The sequence below is a fragment of the Mya arenaria genome, chromosome 6 (assembly GCF_026914265.1).
Source record: "Mya arenaria isolate MELC-2E11 chromosome 6, ASM2691426v1".
In the NCBI taxonomy this organism is placed as follows: Eukaryota; Metazoa; Mollusca; class Bivalvia; order Myida; family Myidae; genus Mya; species Mya arenaria.
Window position 1 is genome coordinate 72660597 of NC_069127.1, and position 7657 is coordinate 72668253.

The window sequence follows — 7657 nt, forward strand, 5'->3', positions numbered from 1 at the left end:
TTATAGGGCATTATATATATATATATATATATATATATATATATATATATATATATATATATATATATATATATATATATATCTAAATTACTAGTAATGCCATAAAGGTATCTTGATAATGATTATAGTTATTTCACTAGTTATATTTACTGTATTATATTATTGAAAAGAAAAATCAGAATAAAAAATAATAAAATATATATGTTTTGTGAATGTTTCTTTAAAATTTAGAACGCTCTTTCTTGTTTCTGTACTTTTGCAAATCCGAAGACCCATTTCAAAGCAAGTGCTTTTAAGATACATGCTTGACTCATGTATGTAAAAACATACCTATGAATAAGTTGAATGCTTTGCTTATATTAGTGTATGTGCTTATGCGATTGCTCTGTGTCCATCGTCCGTCGTCAACAATTTGACTGTTAACACTCTAGAGGTCACAATTTGGGCACAATGAAACTTGGTCAGAATGTTACCCTCAATAAAATCTTGGATGAGTTTGATATTGGGTCATCTTGGGTTAAAAACTAGGTCACCAGGTCAAATTAAAGGAAACGCTTGTTAACACTATAGAGGTCACATTAATCACTGTATCTGCAGGAAACTTAATCAAAATGTTAATATTTATGATCTCTAGGCCAAGTTCGAATCTGGGTCATGTGCGGTCAAAAACTAGGTCACCAGGTCAAATTGAAGGAAAAGCTTGTTAACACTCTACAGGTCACAATTTTGGCACAATCTTAATGAAACTTGGTCAGAATGTTACCCTTAATAAAATCTTGGACCAGAACGATATTGGGTCATCTGTGGTAGAAAACTAGGTCACCAGGTCAAACTAAAGGAAAAACTTGTTAACACTATGGAGGTCACATTTATGACTGTATCTTCAGGAAACTTGGTCAGAATGTAAATATTAATGATCTCTAGGTCAAGTTCGAATCTGGGTCATGTGCGGTTAAAAACAAGGTCACCAGGTCAAATCATAGGAAAAGCTTTTTAAGGCTCTAGAGGTCACATTTATGACTGTATGTTCATGAAACTTAGCGAGAATGTATATGTTGATTAGCTTGAGGCCAAGGTCAAATGATGGTCATGTGCGGTCAAAAACTAGGTCACCAGGTCAAATTGAAGGAAAAGCTTGTAAACACTCGAGAGGATACATTTAATGCTTGTATCTTCATGAAAGTTGGTCAGAATGTTTATATTAAATATCTTTAAGTCAAGTTTAAATCTGGGTCATGTGCGTTCAAAAACTAGGTCATTAGGTCAAATCATAGGAAAAGCTTGTTAGCACTATAGGTCACATTTATGACTGTATGTTCATAAAACTTAGTCAGAATGAATATATTGATTAGCTTGACGCTAAGTTCTAATCTGGGTCATGTGCGGTCAAAAACTAGGTCACCAGGTCAAATAAAAGGTAAAGCATGTTAATACTCTAGTGGCCACATATATGACTATATGTTCATGGAACTTGATCAGAATGTTATTTTTGATGATCTTTAGGTAGATTTTTAAACTAGGTAATCAGAGGTCAAAAACTAGGCCACCTGGTCAAATCAAAGAAAAACTTTATAAACACTGTAGAGGCTACATTCTCTCTTTAATCACCATAAAACTATGTCAGAATGTTTTCGTTTATGAAGACTATGTCAAGTTTGAAACTGAATAACCTGAGTTCAAAAACTAGGTCACGAAGTCAAATCATAGAAAACATTGTTAAAACACTGTTGATGCCATATTTTCTACTTTATATGAAACCTGGTCAGAATGTACTTATAACAGCAAGGTAAGGTTTGCAAATTGGTCATCTCTGATATTAAAAAAAATCACAAACCTGGTCATCTGTGATATTAAAAAAATCATTCGTGATATTAAAAAGTACAACTTTGGTCACTAGGAAGGATCCTAGTAATATATTTTTAATTCCAGCAGGTATAAATGTTTGGATTCCATACTTTATGATTATATTTGGATGTGAATGAGATGTGAAACCCAAATCTTTAGTCCTGTTTGGCACCATATAACCTGAATTGGTATGCGGTAAAGCCCATATAACCAATTCACCATCTTACTTTAACTTATATGATCTAAAGTAGCTGAAATGAAGATGATCCTTTAAAATTGTGGTCTAAGGCTGATAGGGAAGAGTTTTGTCACAATTGCCCTCACCCTGAAAACACTTATTTCACACTTGAATTGGATCAGGTGAGCGATACAGGACCTTCAGAACCCTCTTGTTTTGTGTTTATTCTACACATGAATGCAATACTTAATGTAAGACAATACTTATGGCCTGTGGACCCCAGCCCTGTAATAGTAACTTGTAAACGCTAAATGATAGTTGCGGTCTGAATAAGTATTGTGATTTATGCAAAGAAATGTACAGACAATAATGTAATGACATATTGATGATTATAACTGGTGCTTGTACTGTACCTGTATGCCTTAATTATGATGACAAAAGATTCAAACAATGATTAAATTGATAAATAACCGATCATTGATCGGTTTCATAAACCGATTATCGATAGTTTTTTTGGGAGGATGATAGGTCATGTCCGGAGATTACCCCTATTGGTGTTGAAATGTGTATTTCGAAGGTCACGCTTGCGATGACTTTGATCACAAAAAGCTCGTCCGATTGATACCCAGAGTATGCAAGGGCATACGGTTCCAAAACTTGTTAGGAAGTTGTCCATGTCATGCAGATGACCCATAGTGATTTTGAGGTCACAGGTCAAATTCACACTATATGTTAATATCTTACTATAGAAATTCGTTCCCGCAAAAATGATTATCTTTTTCACCCGTTAGATTATCACGGCACATGCGGATGATTATGGCATAATGGACCCTGTTAATTATTCAAGCGAATTGGCTAGGGTCATCCAAGCCGAGGTTCGTATGAAAGTGCACCTAGGCTTGAACGACCCAAGCTGTGATCACCTGCAATCAAATGAACGTCACAATCAGCCGATATAAAACAGGTCAAAGACATACATATGGCGTCGATATGTACTTAAAAGGTCATTTAAGGTTTTCATCTATTCTGGATTATGTCTAAGGCAAAATACTGCCGAAACCGCTTTTGGAAAGTGATCAACAGATAGTGACTTTAAATTTTTCGTCGTAAACATGCAATTTCTTTTAAAGTTTGGATGTTGTTGTGCTCATTAATAAACAGGAAACGTTATCACAATGTAGAACGTACTCAGTATTTAGTTAGATGTCCTATCTACATATGGCTACTGACAGTATTCGGCACGGGATGGTCAAAATTATTAAGTAGGCATGGACAAGGAATTAGGCCTTCGTGGATCAAAGACATCAAATGAGAGCTTTTTTGTTCACAACGTTGGCTTGATTGAAAGTATCATTGAAATGTACAGTCTTAAAGAGGTTATATAGATTATACAGGAAATGCTTTTCATCTTCAATGGATCCAATGGTCACACAGTCTTCCTGTTCACCGACAACCCGACTTGTCTCTATTCTTAGTTTCAACATTCCACATTTGAACTGACACAAGATAAAGTGTTCGTTTTTACTCAAATTCAGACTTCTTCAATGAATCCTTATATAGTCTATATTTTCTTAGTCTAGAAACATTTTGAACATTTATTTGCCATATTTCTGAAGGGAGTAAAAGCCACTGAGGTCATCATCAACTTTAGATAAGTATTTTTTATTTCGAAGACAATCTGACATGCACTCGCTCTTGGAAAAAAAACGTGGAAATACGGTGTTTCTGTGAAGGCAGCGAATTTACCAGTAAGTATTGATAAACCTTTACAACAAATTGTTCATGAACGTGTCCTCTATGACCCAATACAAGCAAAAATAGTTATAAAAGTCGAATGTGTTATTTACATCATATAACGATATGATATGAAATTAATCGTATGCCACTTTTAATTAAGACAGAATGGGGGATTTCTCAATCACATATGGTTTTATGTGTGGTAATAAAGATAATTATGTGAATAATTAAGCGTGTTATTATTTTAATGTGCAAATGATACAGCTGTATGATCATTCTGACACTCCCAGGATAGATTTATGACATGCTTGTCAATGTTTAATTTAGATTGAAATTTAAGCTTAAAACCCAACTTTTATTAACTTGCATAAATTATTATCAAAGAGTTAATATATATTATAAAATTTACATGTATCTCTAGCTGGTATTTTCAGAAATGGGGAAACCAAAACAACAAACCCCAGCTGTGAAATAGTCTAAATATAATAAAAAGTAGTACACAATGTAAATGAAAAATTATATACTAGTACATGTAAATATAATCAAACTTTAAAACACATATACTAAAAGCTGTTTGTTATACTCAACTTCAATTTCCTATTAATATTTATGCGAAAAGCTGCAGAAACAAGCACAGTAGCAAAAAGTTTAAACATAAACCCGGTTTAATGGCGCTGGGTAAACACCAAAGCCAAAGACATAGAATATAAAATCATAAACAAGAAATTTGGAAGAACAGCACAAAACTCCACAAGCAGCACAGTACATATATACTATATATAAAAAACTAGGTATGTTTATCAAGGATTGTTAGGTACCGCCTTGAAACGGTCAGTAAAATGAAAATTTACTTGGGGTTTAAACCAGTTTGTGTTCACAACCTCACTCTTATCCCAACAATCCAGAATAAAGAAATAACGTAAATTATTGAGCGTCAAATGTTCAGGTGTTTCTGAACTTTTGCATTCCGTCTTTTGCCAAAATCTCGTTTAGATAGGACTTGTGTAATGTTCTATTCATATATAAAAAACATGCGTGTTTATCAAGGATTGTTAGGTACCGCCTTGGAACGGTCAGTAAAATGTAAATTTACTGGGGGTTTAAACCAGTTTGTGTGCACAACCTCACTCTTATCCCTACAATCCTGAATAAAGAAATTACGTAAATTGTTGAGCGTCAAATTTTCAGGTGTTTCTTAACACTTGCTTTCCGTCTTTTGCCAAAATCTGGTTTAAATAGGACTTCTTTAATTTTCTATACATATATAAAAAAAACGTGTGTTTATCAAGGATTGTTAGGTACCGCCTTGGAACGGTCAGTAAAATGAAAATTTACTGGGGTTTTAAACCAGTAAAACATAAACATCACATTTAGTGAATATATTTAATTGGATATTGATGAGTTAAATACTTTCTGATTCAGGTAAGAACTAGTGAGGCAGTTCCGGGTCCTTTAGGCATAAATTGAATGTAATTATCGAATATCATTGTGTTGGAGAACTGCGCTATAAAGGGATACAATGCCTACCAGATCAAGCCACCTAGTACAGATCATCCAACCTAAGGACCGCAAATACAATAACATTGAATACAGAGGCATGTATTGTGTGGCTGCCTGGCCTTAATACGATATATGGAAGTATTCATGACATGGTGAAAGACCAACGTAGACAATTGAAATTATCGGATATTGCAGGCCTCCCCACTCCCTCACCAAGAATATTAACAGGGTTTTTCAGAAGTGTCCTAGATGAAGCATGTATTGCATTTATGTCAACTTATGAACCGTGCAGTAAACGGGAAAGAAAGTGGTGCTGTTATCCCATACTCATATTTCAATACATGTCCACCAAGTACATTTGAAATGTCTTTCTCCCTACTACACTCATCAATGGAAACGATGCAAGAAGGTGCCGCTTGGAGGGTGTCATTTAGAAGTAAAAATAAATATTGTGTTGTTTGATGCTTAGTGATATTGGGTTAATACTTTGAGCGTGTAATAATGTTCATATAGACAACATTCAAATAACATTACTATTTGTAAACAACATTGATTGCATTGTGCAGTTGTGGGTTTATGGTGGTGGTGTGAGCTAGTCGCCCTGATCGCTTTAGCAGTTGATTGCCATCCATGCTCTTCAAGTCGACAAATAGTACCTGTTCACGGCAGATCATGCTTCACATAGAGCTCAATTTCCCCTTAGACTGTGGATAAATCCATACATTGAAATTTTCCGTACGCAGTATATTTTTCTAAATCGATTATTATTTATGTGTTCCATTGTAATTAGTTCTTCTTTATGAACAAAATTGAAACAGCTGATGGATACTCAATTGAACATTTATCTTTTGTAATGAAATCCTCAAACATAAAATAAAGTGAGGTTACTAAAGCTTTCGTCAATTGTAGGCCACACCTTTTCACATACTTCAATATTCCTTAACAAGAGGCATATTTTGAAAAATAATTTATCATTGTTCCGAACCTTTTGATCACTTTCATACAAAATAAAACTTTGTCTGACTCCATAAAATGCAAACGGGTACCTCCAGCTTTGATGTTTATCATTACCATAACCAGTTTTATTAAGATCAACATGTCCCTCAATTTTGTTTTAAATATAAGAAAAGAAATACATGAGGCGTCTGTATGCAATCCAATGGATTATTATTTTATTATTTATGCCAAGTCCATTTAAGATTGAGTAGGAGACTTCACAATCTGTTTTATGTTTAACCCCCATACATGACATTTGCCACTACAAATTCAAATGTCCATGTGCCGGGCTTAAACAGTAAAATTCACAATAAGATAACTAAAGCCTAACTATAACAGTCATAGTTATGGACGTTTCTATGCACATGTAATTGTCAATGCTGTTTACATTTTTTGTCTTAATATAGTAGATTTAAGAATAGACTCGTATTTTTTTTAATAAATGATGAGGCTGCACGCGAATTAACTAATGTAAGCACTCATTGATATGTTAGGGTAACCAGTTCAAAATCTCGTTGGCTATGCATTGTGCTCTTTGTTTACTTGGCTTGACCTTATTTTTTAGCCAGGTTTTCAACGAATATTAGGTTATAAGAGTGGTAAGTAATGTTGTTCGGGCGGGCGGGCACCAAACATTGGTTTCCGCCCATTCCTTTAAACTAGCATTGATGAAAAGTAATGAATATTGGTGTGTAGGTAGTTTATTTGAAGAGCATGGGGATTGCTGTTGATGGGGGTTGGGACAAGGTCAAGGTCACTGTTACTTAAAATAGAAAAATGGAAACTTAAGTAATAATTAATGGAGAATAATGACAGTTGGCGTGAAGAGAGTTGATATAAAGAGCTAGCTTGGAATCGCTTTTGAGGGTATGGGGTTAGAGTCAAGATCACTGTTTACTAAATTTAGAAAATTGGTTTCCGCCCAATAATTAAGCTTAGATTTGAAGGATAGTAATGGAAGTTAGTGTGTAAGTAGCGTATGTGAAGGGCTAGCATGGGATTGCCTTTGCGGGGTAGGGGTCAAGGTTAAGGTCACTGAAAAAAAATGATTTTCGCCCAAATGTATAGTGATGAAAGTTAGTGTGTAAGTAGTTTATGTGAAGAGCTAGATTGTGATCGCCTTTTAAGGGGTCGAGGTCAAGGCTAATGTCACAGTTACTAAAATAGAAAAATGGTTTCCGCCCAATAACTCTATTTGAAATTAATAGGTAGTAATGAAAGTTTGTGTGTAGGTAGCTTATGTGAGAACGTGAGTTGAATAAGTGAGTTGCGTATAACGAATACTTCTTTCATATATTTTCACACATTTTTAACAGAAAACAAAGAACAGTTTATTGACCTTATTGTTGTATACATAAAGTATACATATTTATAAACACATCCATTTCCCGAATCTATACA